This window comes from Dioscorea cayenensis, chromosome 8 (genome assembly GCF_009730915.1).
Source record: "Dioscorea cayenensis subsp. rotundata cultivar TDr96_F1 chromosome 8, TDr96_F1_v2_PseudoChromosome.rev07_lg8_w22 25.fasta, whole genome shotgun sequence".
In the NCBI taxonomy this organism is placed as follows: Eukaryota; Viridiplantae; Streptophyta; class Magnoliopsida; order Dioscoreales; family Dioscoreaceae; genus Dioscorea; species Dioscorea cayenensis.
In genome coordinates this window covers 19,656,334-19,672,334 of record NC_052478.1, presented here as the reverse complement: position 1 = coordinate 19,672,334, position 16,001 = coordinate 19,656,334, and the positions used below count along the sequence as shown (strand labels likewise).

General features: G+C 31.4%; 1 long non-coding RNA gene across 3 annotated transcripts; it reads right to left on the bottom strand.

Annotated features, from left to right (window-relative positions):
* Nucleotides 1–11,254: 11,254 nt before the first annotated feature.
* Nucleotides 11,255–13,827, bottom strand: LOC120267689. Of its 3 annotated transcripts, none has more exons than XR_005538530.1 (3): nucleotides 13,137–13,827; nucleotides 12,638–12,778; nucleotides 11,255–11,482 (listed from the first exon to the last, which is right to left on the bottom strand). It is a non-coding gene; the product is annotated as an uncharacterized LOC120267689 (long non-coding RNA). The 3 variants fall into 3 exon arrangements; XR_005538531.1 differs by having other exon boundaries at nucleotides 13,264–13,827; XR_005538532.1 differs by having other exon boundaries at nucleotides 12,638–13,336; nucleotides 13,471–13,827.
* Nucleotides 13,828–16,001: the final 2,174 nt, after the last annotated feature.

The following is a 16,001-nucleotide window of genomic DNA, read 5'->3' as shown; positions in this document are numbered from 1 at the left end:
TAGTAATAAATTAATAAATTAGACAAGTTCAAAAATTAAATTAAATTAAATTAAATTAAAATTTTGGGTTTTTTTTAGTTTTATTAAAAGGATTGCTAAAATTTTTTAGTATAGGTTAATTCAAGTTATAAAGACTTAGGTCACTTAAATAAATGATTTTGAGTTTGAATTTTTATAAATGCAAATAACTTGCCTCTTAAAAAAACTAATAGCCAAAGACTCCAAAAAAATTATTTTAATTATTTAATTAAATAAATTAACTATATGGGCTAGAGTGGGCATTTTGTGCAGGTGTTAAAAATAAAAAGTAAATCTATTATCATATCAACCACATTCTATTGATATTCAAATAAACCAAAACCAGTTTTAAAAAAAAAACTATAATAGATAAATTATCATTAACAAAAGTAATCAACAATGGAAGTGTATCATTAAAAAACAGGTGGGTAGAGCTTTATCTAGTTCTAACATCTTTAGGAATTATTCAGCTCTCATGTTATTGGCTCTATAATAACTAGTCCTACCATGGACATATACCAAAAACATTCATCCATTGTGAACAATTTTATTTATTACCATAATGAAATAAAAAATAGAAAGTGTAAAACTTACCCCATTTCTTTAATGGGAAATAGCTTCAATACACCAAACTTAAGACAAAACAAAATACATAAAAAGGTGTGAAAAGTCAAAGATAAATTACACAAAATCTACTTTACAGGTTGTAAAAGTGAATGAATTTACATAAATGTACGATTTTAAACAATTGTGGCTTAATCATACTCTCATGTAAGCCAGCCCACACACAAACACACACACACACACACACACACACACAAACCAACACATTAATATGTCATCACAAGATATGTAAATGGCGATCCCTAGAGAAGCTAGGCACAACTAGCAATAGACAAAGTGAGAGAGAGATATTGGAGATTTCTTAATAACAATTAAATGGAAACACCTTTTCTCTTATCAATTATTGTTTATGCTTTCATATGCTCTACACTTCTAAATATAATGCCACCCAGAAGATTTCTATATTACTTGTCATAGAGAAATCTTATCATATAAATTGAGAGATGAGTAACATAAACAAATTGAAATTATATAATAGCATAATATTATATTCCAAAGATGACAAAATCGTTCTTTCAACTACTAAATATCATGTCCCTCAAAAGATTTTATTAAGAAATCAAGTACACAAATAGGATTCAACGGGCAAATCATAGGTCAAACTATGTATATTATATTAACATTTGATAAGAAATCCTCATATATATATATATATATACATATATATATATATATACATATATATATATATATATAAACCATTATTATAATTATATATAAATCTTAAACTTGTAGTTTATATATGATCATGGTTGCTTTAAATTTAAGATATAAGGGGATACAATTTATTTGTATGAATATAGAAATAAAAATAGAAATTAAAAAACTTCACTTAAACTTTAGAGCTAACCCATCTTTAAAAGGAAGAAAATACCAGTATTAACTTTTTATAAAACTGGTAGATTTTAAAATCCAATCATGATACTAATATATATTGATCAGTTTTTGAGAAACAAAATCAACACGAATCTTTTATTATTTGGATGGGGTTTTGATTTAAAATAGGTAAGTAAAGGAAGAGTGTGAGCATCTTGGAAGGTAAGGTAATTGAGGTTTTGAAATCCTTGTTGTTTGGGTTTGATCAGTTCAAAATTCAAACAATATAATAAATTCAAAATATTTCTCAATTTCCCTCAATTTATCATTTAAACACTTATTATTATTATTATTTACAATTATAGTTAGATAAATTGAGATTGAACAATATCATTAATAGATTAAGTAATATTTTCCAATAACTCTATTTTTTTTAATCATTATTTGTTTATTTATTATTATTATTATTTTATTAATTTTTTAAATTATAGTTAGACTAAGTGAGGAAGAGATTAAACAATATCATTAGTAGATTAAGTAATATTTCCCAATTTATATAACTCTATTTTTTTAATCATTATTTATTTATTTATTATTATTTTATTAATTTTTTAAATTATAGTTAGACTAATTGAGAAAGAGATTAAACAATATTATTAATAGATTACATAATATTTCCCAATTTATACAACTCTCTATTTTTTTGTCATTATTTATTTATTTATTATTATTATTTTTTGTTTTGCCATTACAATAAATAAAAATACCCCTTGGTTTTGCCATTACAACATTGGCCAAAAAACACACTTGTAGACATTAACAAAAATATTGTCAAATTCAAGATTGTCTACTCCTTTGCACTTGTTTAAGCCTATAACAGATAAGAAGATAATAATTAGTACAATGTCTAATATTCACAAGTATGCAAAAGGAAAATTTTCGACAACGATAAATGTTTACATTTTGTTTTTTTTCATTCATGTGGTTCTCGATCATAACCCATTGAAGTCAACAATAAAGATTTGCGATGTTCATTTGGACATCCCATTATACCTTCCAACATCTTGGGATCATTGATGAGGAATAAGTAAGCTTTGTTCAGAAAAGGTTGTGAGAACCCTAAATTCACAAGCATGGCCCATACATCAGACGCTTTAATTGAATTTGTGTTTTGACCAAATGTGTTCAAAATATTGTTGGTCACATTCAACACATTCTTTGATACCTCAACTATTACCGTCATTGATTGAACAAATGCATTAGACATCGTTTCCACCGCCGTAGAAAACTTGCCATCTTCATCATGATTATAAGATCTTCTATCCTTCTTCGACCTAGAAGAACTTGGAACTTCGGGGGATGCTTCATTTCCAAGCTCATCATCATGAATTTCTATGTTTTCATTGTCCCCCAAATTCTCTAGGTTTGCTGTGTTTTGGGAAACCATAAAATCAATGTCATCAATTGCACTTGAACAAGAACCACCAGATAAATTCATTGAATTTTGACGTCGTCGTTGCCTCATTTCAGATGTAGTCTCAGCATGTTGCCCCGTCGTTCTATCTTGTCCATAAAGCTGAACCAACTTCTCATAGTTTCTAATACTCTTATTCATCCACTCTGTTGCTTCTGGTTTGGCCTGCACATGAGGAAATGGTAAAAATATTTTATCTAATAATATAAACATTAACTTGCACTTCTATTTGTTAAACAAAGGAAAAAAATTACCTCAATTAAGTGTTGCCATACTTCCGGTTCAGCATCCCACATTTCCTTTGTTGAATTCCAAGCAAATCCACTCATCCCATTTTTGAAAATATCATAGCATCTAGTAAATGCTCTTTTAATGTTTTTCATTCGGTTTTGAGCCTTCTCCTTATCTATTGTCTTCTCTGGAAATTTTTCCTTTAACTCATTGACGATGTTATCTAATGCATGTGTTGTGAAGGTGCCGCCAACTCTATTGCCCATTGTTTGTTGATGCAAGTATGCATCAATTAAAGCATCATCCATACTAAAGTTCCAAACACACATGGCATTTCCATCATGAGCATTTGTATTTGTTTTTCTCCTTGGCATATCTCAAACTACAACAACAAAAAACAAAATTAGTATCTTCATATATACGCCTCCATTAAGAGCATATATGTACATACATAAATGACCACACATTAAATTCACGTTGCAATTAATACTATTAAGTTTGCATTGCAATTAATACTATAACAAAAGAATCCATACAAGCCATACATTAAATTCAAAACGATACAAATAAGTATCCACTAGTTAATATAACAAAACATATATGAAGACAACATGAAAACACTTATATAACGGAAATTATTGATTATAATTAAGCCACATCAACTTGTACAAGTATATCATCATCAGGATCTGCACACATTAAATAATTGTGTAAGATACAACATGCAAAAATAATCTTCTTTTGTGTTTCCAAACCATAATGAGGCTCTGTAAAACTCCCAATTATAGGGAAACGCTTCTTAACAACACCAAATGCTCGTTCAATAGCGTTGTGCAAAGATGCGTGTCGAAGTGCATTTCGAGGTGGATTCCATGAGTACTCTTTCAAGTGATATCACTCCCCCTATAAGGTGTTATAAGTCCACGTCGCAACACTTTTTCTTTTATCAATTATTGTTTATGCTTTCATATACTCTACATTTCTAAATATAATGACACCCATAAGATTTCTACATTACTTGTCATAGAGAAATCTTACCATATAAATTGAGAGATGAGTAACATAAACAAATTAAAATTCTATAGTAGACATATATAGACATTTTGATAATAAGAAAATAAAAACTACAAATAATATCTTAACAATCATCATTTATATAAGATAGGAGAGTAGGGAGTTTGAATTCCTCCACCAATTATAATTAACAATCTAATGTATCCATTTTATTAAAAAAATAATAATTAAATTCATTCAATTCACCTTATTTGTTTATATTTTTTAAAGAAAATAATTACTTGAAAATATATCTTGTTTAAATTATTATTTCTATAAGCATTAGATTATATTAGATTATCTTAACTTCTATAAAAAAATTATAGAAGTTCTATTTAAAATATATATATATATATATATATATATATATATATATATATATATATATATATATATATATATATGAACTGGTTAAAAAAAATATTATATTATCTATGAAAGAGATATGGAAAGTTGTATTAAACAAATACATAATTTAAATTTGTCAACAAACTAATTTTTTTCCACTTAAGTATTGAAGAAAAATATATCTTGTTTAAATTCTTATCTCTATAACCATTACATTATATTACATTATCTTAACTTCTATAAAAAGAATTATAAAAGTTCTATTAAAAAAAATATATGTTTTAAAAATATATATCAACCAGTTATATTACATTATCTATGAAAGAGATATGAAAAGTTGTATTAAAAAAAATACATGATTGAAATTTGTAAACAAACTAAATTTTTCCCACTTAAGCATTAAAGGAAAATATATCCTATTTAAATTCTTATATTGTAGACTCAATGTAGAGAGTGCTAATTAGAGAATTATCTGTGAAGCTTTCGCAACTTCTTCCAATGTAAGTACTAAGATGACTATGTGCAAAGTGCTAGTGAAAATTAATTTCAAAAAATTATTATCATTGGAAGCTATTCAATTCTATTGCCAAAATGTCCTTGCAGTTCAAGCATTAATATTATTGGCCGAATAAATATCACACTGATCATGTTTCTCATCAGTATCTAGTGGTGTCAAATGGAGGTCGTCTTGGGGCAGACGCGGCATGGCTCTGACTCGAGTTGGGTCGTGCTCGGCCGAGCAGCGATGCTACGATGAATGTGCACGGGTCGAGCGCGACCCTGGAACCCCGCTGGGCCGATCCGAGCCGAGGGGTTACTGTGGCGTGGGCGGTCCGACCCTGTGACGGCTCGGGCACGTGCCGACCCATAATAGTCTAATTTTTATTGTTTCTTTTATGATTATGAGTATTAAAAATTTAAAATTTTGAATTTATTTTTTCGTTTTTGCTTTGATGGAAAGACATCTTTACCCATCCCAACAACTATCTAACGGCTATTTTTAAGGGTATTTTAGTCTTTTTGGTGTAAATGACAATTTTACCCTTTACAACAACTATAAACTGCTAGTTTATGAGGGCATTTTTGGAATAAAAATATTTTAAAAAATTATAAATACCCCTAAATTCAAACTAAAATTTTCACACCAAACTCAATCATCTCTCAATCTAATTCTCTCTTGACTTCTAAGTGCAACTTCCAAGCTTTAAGTTTGCAAATCCAAGTTTCAAGTTCTTCATCAAGTATTTCAATTGCACTCAAAAGAAAATCGGCACCAAAAATTGACTTTCTAAATTATTTGTTAAAGCAATTGAGGTAATCCGTTGTTCTTAAATTTTAATTTTCATAATGGCTGGTTCTTCTCCCAACTTTCCCTCTGATAATTCTCCTTTTGGTTTTTATGAAAATACCCATTTCAATTCTCCGGATGATGATGTTGAGCATGTTATTAAGACCTAAGACCCCAAATATTGGGTCATCAAGTAACAACCCTCAATGCTCTAGAAAACGAACTTCCAGGGTTTGACAATTTTATGATATTGTTGATTTTTCGAACAAAAGGCACTTTCGGGCGGTTTGTAAAAAAATGTAAAAAGATTTTTTTCTTGCCAAACTTGCGGGAAGCATTTAAAAAGACATGCCGCAAAGCCACACGATCCCACCCAAACGCAAATTAGTTTTAACGATTCGAGTATAGGAAATTTTATTTTTATTAATGAAAATGCAAGAAAAGAAGTTGCAAAATTTATTGTTCAAAATGAGCAGCCTTTTTATCTTGCCGAAAATCCCGCTTTTATAAAAATGCTTATTCGAGGGTTTAATCCTAATTTTAAATCGGTTTCAAGAAATACTATGAGAAAATATTGTCTTATTATTTATGATGATTATAAACAAAAATTAATTTCCGAATTATCTTCTTGTTCTTTTAAAATTTCTCTTACTTCGGATATTTGGTCTTCTCAATTTCGAACAAATTATCTTTGTGTTACCACTCACTATATTGATAATAATTGGGTTTTGCAAAAGCGTATTTTAAGTTTTTTGAATTAGAACACCGCCATACCGCAAGTGTTATTGCAAGTTATATAACTCGGGCTATTAATGAGTATAATATTTTGAGTTCTATATTTTCAATTTCTTTGGATAATGCTTCGGCAAATAACAATGCGGTCGATATTTTAAAAATGAATTTAATGCCTTTATTTTCCGGGGCTTTTTTTATTTGCGTTGTGCATGCCATGTTTTGAATTTATGTGTTAAAGATGGTTTAAAAATAATTGAGCCCCATATTAAAAAAGTTCAAAATTCTATTTTGTATGTTCGAAATGGTTCAACCCGAAGACATGATTTTCAAGCTTATTGTTCTGAAAGGGGGAGAAAATGTAAAAGATATATCATTGATGTTGAGCATAGATGGAATTCAACTTATGAAATGTTGGAGTGTGCTTATAATGATAGAGATATTATTTCTGTGTTTGTTAATGAGAGATTTCCCAAAGATCATGTCACTAATTATGATTGGGAAGTTAGTCATTTAATTAAGGATTTTTTGGAAATTTTTTATGCTTCAACTAATATTTTGTCCAGTGTTTATTATTCCACTTCATCTATTATTGTTAACCAAATATTTTTTATTAGTGAGGTTTTTGCAAAATATAGAGAAGACCCTAATTTTGCTCCTATTATTGCTCCCATGGAGGAAAAATTTTAAAAATATTTTGGAAAAATCGAACCACTTCCTATTTTAGCTATGTTTCTTGACCCCGTTTTAAAATTGATAGCACTTTTTGCATAATTGATTCTAATGATAATAATATGGGTCTTGATCATTCTTTTTTGAAAGAAAATTATCGTTCTTTATTTTATGACATGTATAATGAATATCATAGAAAATATGGTGATAGAAGGACTTTTAATATGCCTCAATCTAGTGAAAGTTCCTCTTCAAGCACCAAAAATATCCGCCACTTATGTTGTAAATATAATTAAAAAAAAATTTCCATGGGTGCTTCTTCTTCTTCTAATACTAGTACTTCTTCTACTTCTCATGAAATAAATCATTATTTAAATAATAATATTAATAATTTTCTTACATTAGAAGAAATGGATAAGTTTGATATTTTGGCATGGTGGAAACAACAGGTGCATAGTTATCCTGTACTTGCCGCCATGGCTCATGATCTGTTAACTCCACCGATGTCTACAGTAGCATCGGAGTCTTGTTTTAGTGCAGGAAAAAGAGTATTGGATGGTAGGAGGAGCAGAATGAATAATCAAACAGTGCAAATGTGCATATGTCTGAAGGATTGGCTAGATGTTAAAGATAGATTGCAAGGGCAAATAGAACAATTCACCCCTGATGACAGCGGAGAAGGCATATATACTGACGTAGAAGAAATAAATTGATGAGCCTCAAGCTTGCAAGATGCCAAGATTAATCCTTTATTCCTTTTTATTATTTCAAATGTTCAAATAAAAAAAAAGATAAGTATTTTGAGTTTACTTCAAAATTCAAATGATATTAATTGTTATTTTTGTAATTTTTTACTTTTTAGACTTTTATTTAAATATAAAATATATATTTAACTAATTTAACTCTTCATTCTCTCATTTCTCATTAGGGTTAGGTTTGCTTCCCGGCCCTCCCCGCACTTGGCTTCAACAATAGTACAGCACCAAAAACTGTTCTGGCTGCCACCGCGAGGGGTGCCTTTCCTTCGCCACTAACGAGCTCCCCATCCTCTCCGGCAAGACTCCATTGCAAGCCTTTGAAGCCTTCTTTGCAAGCTTCCGCGATTCGTTCTCCTATCTCTTCGGTTCCGTCATCACGGTATTCGATCGATGAGATTTTAGGTTTTTACTTTTGCTTCTTCTTCTCGATCTCTTCCGATCTGATCGGTTTCTTGGATTTCAGGATGTAATGATCGGTCTAGGACCGAACGACGAGCTCCGGTACCCATCGACCATCAGTTCTTCATTTCTTGGTACACTGATCTTCTCCTTGCTCATGGAGATCGGGTTCTCTCGATCACGTCCAAGGTGTTCGACATTTTGCCTATGAGAATCTTCTGGAAGATCGCGCTCGTGGACACATGGCATCGGAGCCGCGCGCGCCCGGAGGAGCTCACGGCCGGGTACCATGACTACGACGCGATCGTGCGAATGTTCGCGAAGAACTCGTGCGGTGTTGTGGTGCCAGTAATGGGATCCGGATAGGGCCAGGTGGGAGCTTCTTGTTGTTGTTGATTTCATGGTTGTTAATGGTGATGAGGGTTTGAAGAGGAGGAGGATGAGAGTGAGGATGGAGGAGATGGTGATGAGAATGAAGAGCCAAAGCTCCATTGTTGCTGCTGCTTTTTCTTCTTGTTGTTGTTGCCTGTTGGCATGGCTTTTCTTTGATTTATTTAGAGTTCATCCCCATTCTTATCCCTCTCTCTCTCAATGACTGAATTGGAATGTTTAGAGATGGCATTGTGATGGCATAGAAGCATTAAACCAGTCAAATGCTAGCAAGAGAAACTGGTAATTGAAAATGAAATGCAAATCATAGTGTCAATCTTTGAGTCCTTTTCTTTTTCTGATGGTGACAATGTTGCAGGATACTTGTTTGGGAGGATGGTTTCTATGATTTCTGTGAAGCAAGCTTTGCACCATAAATTTTCTTCAAGATGTCTCATGAGGTCTATACCCTTGGAGAAGGGTAATGAGATTTGTTCCAATGAAAAACATGGTGTTATTTTGATCATTTTGAAGTACTATTTTTACAATCTAGTGTTTGATTTTTATTCAGAGTAGTTAGGAAAATAGCAGCAGAAAACAACCATAAATGGATGCATAGTGGAAATACTCATCCAGAAACTAATGGCAGCCACTTCTCTTCATGGGATTCATCCACATATCCAGTAAACTCATAGTTAAATTCATCTTTGTTATATATTAAATGAATGTCCACTTATAATAGAGCTTTAATCTCTATCTATCTCTCTCTCTCTCTCTCTCATGTCATGCTCTGATTAGCAACCAAAAGTCTAGCAATGTCAGTTCAATTCAGGCATTCAGGTAACATTGATCGGATATTTAACTGCATTTTAAAAAGAATTGAGAGGTTTTATCATTTGATTTTGCTGTTTTAATCACAGACTATTGCAGTAATTGCAGTAAAGGAAGGTGCTATTCAACTTGGCTTATTAGATAAGGTTGTTTTATGTCTTAATAATTTTTTTCTAAAATTTAGAAAAGTTACTGAATGATTATAATATGCAGGTTCCTTAAGATCTTATACTAGTGATGAACATACAGAGAAAATTCAACTATTTGCAGTGCATACCAGGAATTTTTGCTATACAAAGACCATATCAAGCATTTTCAGAGAATTATATTCATGGATTCAAGCAGAGTCTGCAGATTACTGAGAAAGAAGATGAAGAAAATAATGCTGCATTTGGAGTTCATGGATCAAATTACTTGTTTTGTGATGTGAAAACAGAAATGCTTGAAGTTTCAGAAAACAAACTCAAGATCTGACAATGAGGAGCAAATCAATTGAAGCATGTTTGCCAATTTGCTTACTAATTGTGTTGTTTGTGAGCAACTTTATGTTCTAGTTTATATGTAATTTCAAAGATAAATAGATAATGATAATATAGTTTTTCAATTATAGTAAAATTTAATTTAATTTATATTGTTAGATAATGCTTGTTATATTTTTACTTTTTTTAATTTATTTCTGATTTTTTTAGATATGCTTTTATTTTTAATATTTTATATTAAAAAAGTATTAATGGGCCGGCATGGCACGAGCCCGGCCAAAGTGGGCCGTGTCTCATGTTGGGCCGACCCTCCACGATTTGCGGGCTGTGCCGGCCCGGCATGACAAAGCCATGGGCAGGGCAAGGCTGGCCCGGACATGCACAGTCCCGGGCTGCCATGGGCCCGGGCCGTGCCGGCCCATTTGACACCACTATCAGTATCATTTATATAAAACTTTAGCTAAACAATAATCAGACCCAATAGACATAATTATGGTTAGCAAGGAGGTTTTCCTTTGTTATTTTATATATATATATATATATTTTATTTTTGAGCCCACATTTTAATAATTAATATAAAAAACAATTAGCAAATGGTATTATTATGTTAATTTGTATCTCTGGCGGCTTAATATTATTATTATTTGATTATGCATGGCAAAATGACTTTTTTGTTATTTCTCGTCTATGAAATTATACATGTTCTCATAATAATATAATAACCCTTTTAGCCGTCTTATTATGTTCATATCACAGAGTTTTTGAGTTGTAACATGGGCTCATCTTATTGTCATTAATTTATTCTCAAAGAGGTTAATAATAATAATAATAATAATAATAATAATAATAATAATAATAATAATAATAAACCACTCGGATTTCTACCCCTGGTCTCCTTTGCATTGCTTCAACAAACAACTTTTTTTTTTTTTGGTGTTAGAACGTGCCCAAGTCTTAATAAACAAATGTCAAATTATTGGTGAAATTAAACATATTATTAGTTTCAATTGGTCATCACTATTTTTCAAAAAAGGACATAATGAAATGAATATCAAGAATGGTTTTTATTAACATTATCAAATAAAAAGATCGTACATATAAAATTTACCCGAGTTCAGATAGCTCAATCCATCAAGGTGTAAGATGTGTATGGTTGATCAAATCTAAAAAGTTCTCACTTTCTTACAATGCAGTCACATACTTTTATAACCATGAAGGATAATAATTATTATTATTTTTGTTTCCTATATAAGTACATAAAAAAGTCAAAAAAATTCAACTAATGTGAAGATGTCAGCAGAGTCACAAGATTACATCAAATCTTTGCAAAGAATCACATCAAATCGTATCTCCAGTACATGTCAAATCTTTGCAAAGAAAAACATCATCCCTGCATAAGTTCATGAAAAGTCAAAAAGTGGGGACTATAAACATGAATTCAATTAGCAAATACAATTCAAATCAATTTAATAAAAAACAAAGGACTGGATTTTCAAAGATAAGTTACTGATTTCTTATCAAAAGAGTACTACCCTACTAACATGCCAATTAAGGATCCTATTTCAGTAAGTACAACAATATTATCTCCAATAGGTGTCATTCAGCTTCATACTTTCAATCAAAACCAAGCCTAACTGCAAAATGAGGTGACACACTTGTGCATAAGTGCATATAATGGTCCCATAAGACCTACTTTGGTTATAATATATACATATATCTATATGGAACATAAAACTCCAAGCAAAATTCAAACAAATATCTCTTATCAATTATTGCACACAGCTAGAGATATTGTAAACTTTCAATATCAGAATCCACACACGCACACATATATATTTATATATTGGCAAACTCAAATTATACCACGTCGGTCTGAAATGCAGGAAAATTGGAGTAAATTTAGATGATTACACCTTAGAACCTTGCATTGCTAAGTTGAAACTCAAAATTTTGTAAACATGGATAGGCAGATGGATGAAGAATTTGAACTTCTTTACTTTTGGTTAGATTTTTGAACCAAATCACATATTAGAAGCAAGATTTTTATCGGATCATGAACGAGAAGCTTCTACCAGACATTGGCAGCTGATATGAACTCAGAATAAAATCCGATGTGAATCTACATGTTTAAAGAAATTTTATCTTCTACATAATGACCAAAAACCATCTCAGAAAATTTTGTATTTAATTTTCTTCATATACCTTCCTCAGAAGCACAATTTGCTTAATGATGAACAACAACCCATATTACCTTTAAAATACTAATGAATCATCTTATGAAAAAAATCAAACATATTCATGCAAAAGATCAAACGCCCTTCAGAGACAATTAATCCATTATTAAGGGGAAGAAATAATAGCATATCCACACACACATGCCTAATTGTTGAGGCGAAATATTTAAATAGACTTCCACTGAAATAAGTAGCCACACTACATAAAAGGCTACAAATGATTCAAGGAAAAATCAATTTTGCAAAAGAAAGTAGGAACACGGGAGATTATGGAAATCAAACCAAGGAAAGGGAAAAAAATGCTTACTAACCTCCATATCACCAGATATTGGTGAAATATGCAAATGACTATGCAGCCATCTACGGGACCTCATATGTTGTAACCGAATTAGAGTTCTACTTTCAATAACATCATCTTGCTTGGCAGATGAATCCTAAGTCGGCTTCACAATCTGCAGAGGTTGTGTAAGGAGAAACATTAAAATAAGGATATAACAGTATTGATTCTTCAATGTTAAACATTGAAAATCACATTTAATCTCATCCTATCCTGCATTACTTCCACTTCAATTGTAACAATGCAGGAATTTAGATCATTAGTTATCAGTAGAGATTATTTGAAAAGTTAAATGCATAAATATTTCCTTAGTTGCAAACAATAAAAACCAGCAAAATTGCATAATTTAATAATATATATTTTGGATGGAGAGAACCTTTGTTTGGCTTGTTGTCCCTACTTCACGAATTAGAAACCTTGAATTAAAAAATTTGGAAAAATAGAGAAGAAGACAAAGATGAGAAGGAACAAACCTAGCTCTTCTATTCTGAAACCATACTTCCACTTGCCTTCTCAAGCTCAATTATTAAAAAAAATACAAAATTTCACAAATTACTAACACTCAGAACTTCTTAAATGAAAAAAGGGAAGAATCATCACTATATTCGAAGGTGAGCTCCTCAGGGTTGACCGAGATCAATTGTTCACTAGCGCTCATCGTTGCTCCAAAACCCTACATTAAACACCTCGTTTGGTGATGGTTGAGCAATTTATTCTTTTAAAAAAAAACCACAAATACTCACAAATCACTAACTCCTAGAACTTCTAAAATGAAAAAAAGAAAAAAACAAAGGGAAGGATCATCACCTTGAGATTACAATAAGAGGGCTTCTTAAGCTAAACTGTTTAAACACACACACACACACACACACACAAAATTTCACAAACCACCAACTCCTAAAACTTCTGAAATGAAAAAAAAAGGAAGAATAAGATTGCAAACCCTATCCATCTGTAGTGTCATCCCTAGCGAATGGAATAACTATCCAAAAGGACTTCCAATCTAAGGAAGTCTAGAGAGAGAGAGAGAGAGAGAGAGAGAGAGAGAGAGAGAGAGAGAAGGAGAGGAGGGAAGGAGAAGGTAATGCGGTGGATCGGGTTAGGGTTTCGGCAAGAGAGGATGAGATCTAGCTATTTTGATTGTGAGATCCGGCGTTGGTGGCTAGGTTTGGAGGAAAGGGAGAGATAGTGAGAGCTTCAACCGTTGATTATGGTGGCTAGGGTTGACAAAACAAAGGGAGAGAGAGTCATAAATCCAATTGGTGGCTAGGAGGCTAGGATGAACCAATGGAGATAGTCAAATATCGATCAAAGAGGAGTTTGAGAATGAGAATTATTTGGGCGATGGAATTAACATGTAGTATATATAAGCCCATTGTTTTATTGTAGTCATTTTCCTATCCATAAATGCTACTATTGTCTTAACTGGTCATATGAATTTGTTTAGCGACTCTAATTCGGTTCGTGCACATAAATTTAGAATATGAAAAACACACCTAATATGAAAATATTTGCCCCTATATGAAGGCCTCAAATATTCTTTAAGAGGTCTAATTGAGGTTGTATTGGCAAAGGCATTATTAAAGGAAATTGAAAAAAAAATTTAAATGTCAATTCACATTCTTTGATTATTCAACAAATAAGCCTATATATATTCTTGGTTGTATGGATCTTATTAAAAATCTTAAAAGAGAGGAGTCGCTTTTTGATGGTCCATGAGTTATTAATCCAATGTGTTGTAATACTCATAAAGGAGTTGTTATATAATACATTGATCCATATATTAGATCATAAAGAAACACAAGGATTAAAAGTTTTAAAAATACTGACAAAGTTGCTTCTTACTCAACTTATATTGTCCGAAAATAGTTCGTCGCACCATCTTCTTTGGTATCTTTTTACACGCTAGTTGCGAGGCTTCATTTATGCACTCTTGCGATTGACACTACTCTGCAAAGTTGAATAGCAAGTGCTCAACAATAATTATCTATGCAATTTTTTCTTATGTTATTACAAACTGGTAATAATGCTTCCTATTCTATTATGTAAGGACTTCATAGTATGTCTTATAATTGGGCCTACAAAGAATACTTTTTTGATGTTCTAGGAATTAGTACTAAGGTATGCGATTTTAATATATTTCAAGGTGCATTTTGGAGTGAATTTATCTATTTGTTACTTTGACCTTATACTTTTTTTTCCTATGGTGATGGTGGCGAGCTATGGACTCAACCTATTGTAGTAGGGGTCTACTATAAACCATTCTATTGAGAAGCAGTGCGGTTGACAAGGGGTTGTGATATTTCCCTTGGGGTGGTGCAAAGAGACCCTAAGGCACTTCCTGGTTTTGAAATACCATGCTTCACCATATGAGTAAACTCATCCCAATGCCAAGACATGCTTAATTTTATTTTCAAATATATATATATATATATATATAGGCCTTGGTGGACTCAGATTTAGCTGCGACCATAGTTAGATTTGGGATAATTTCATGACAAGCCAATTTTATGTTTCACAGACCGTATATTTCTATTTGTTAAAAGTAATGCCGACAGATATTAGCTACGCTTCACATTTATTTTTTCATTTTTCCTAAATGATCCCCATAGATTAACATACAATGCGGAATATGCAAAATGTCAAAGTGAGATTGAAAATTTCCCTTATTTCCAACTCCTTATGGTATGATTTTATTCGTTATTCAATCACGAGTAACTTTCTCACTCATTACCTTTATCATCAACTTTTCTAGATAAAGACTCCTAGGTTTTGCTACACTCTAGGTAGCATTGTATTGTGCAATATCATTATGATCTAGACCCATCCATGTATTTAGATCCGAATTTGTTTTGTATATAGTCTAGTATTATCATAGATTCACCAAAGTGTGAACTTGGTATTTCTGCAAACTTTTATTGTAAGCTTCTTTTATGTTTTGACATATTTGGAATGTATTTCACATATCTTATATTGTTTTGGTATTGGCCTATTATTATTAAACCGATGAGCATGATATCACTAGTTTAGCAACATCTTATAACTAGGCAGATGTGCACATTGTGGTGATTTTGTACTTAGCCCATAAGTCATCGCGTGACATCAAATTAAATTTTTGGTAGGCATAATTATTTGGTATGATTAATTTGTTAGTTGTTGTTAAATATTGTTATTGATCAATTAAAAAGTTTTCTTGCATTTTTAAAATATATAGAAAATGGATTCGCAGTATTATTAATTTTAGCTAAATTACAAATATAAGTATAGATAATGACAATCAAAGCTTCTCAAAACCATACAAATAATGACAATCATTAAATATTAAAACATGGTTGACA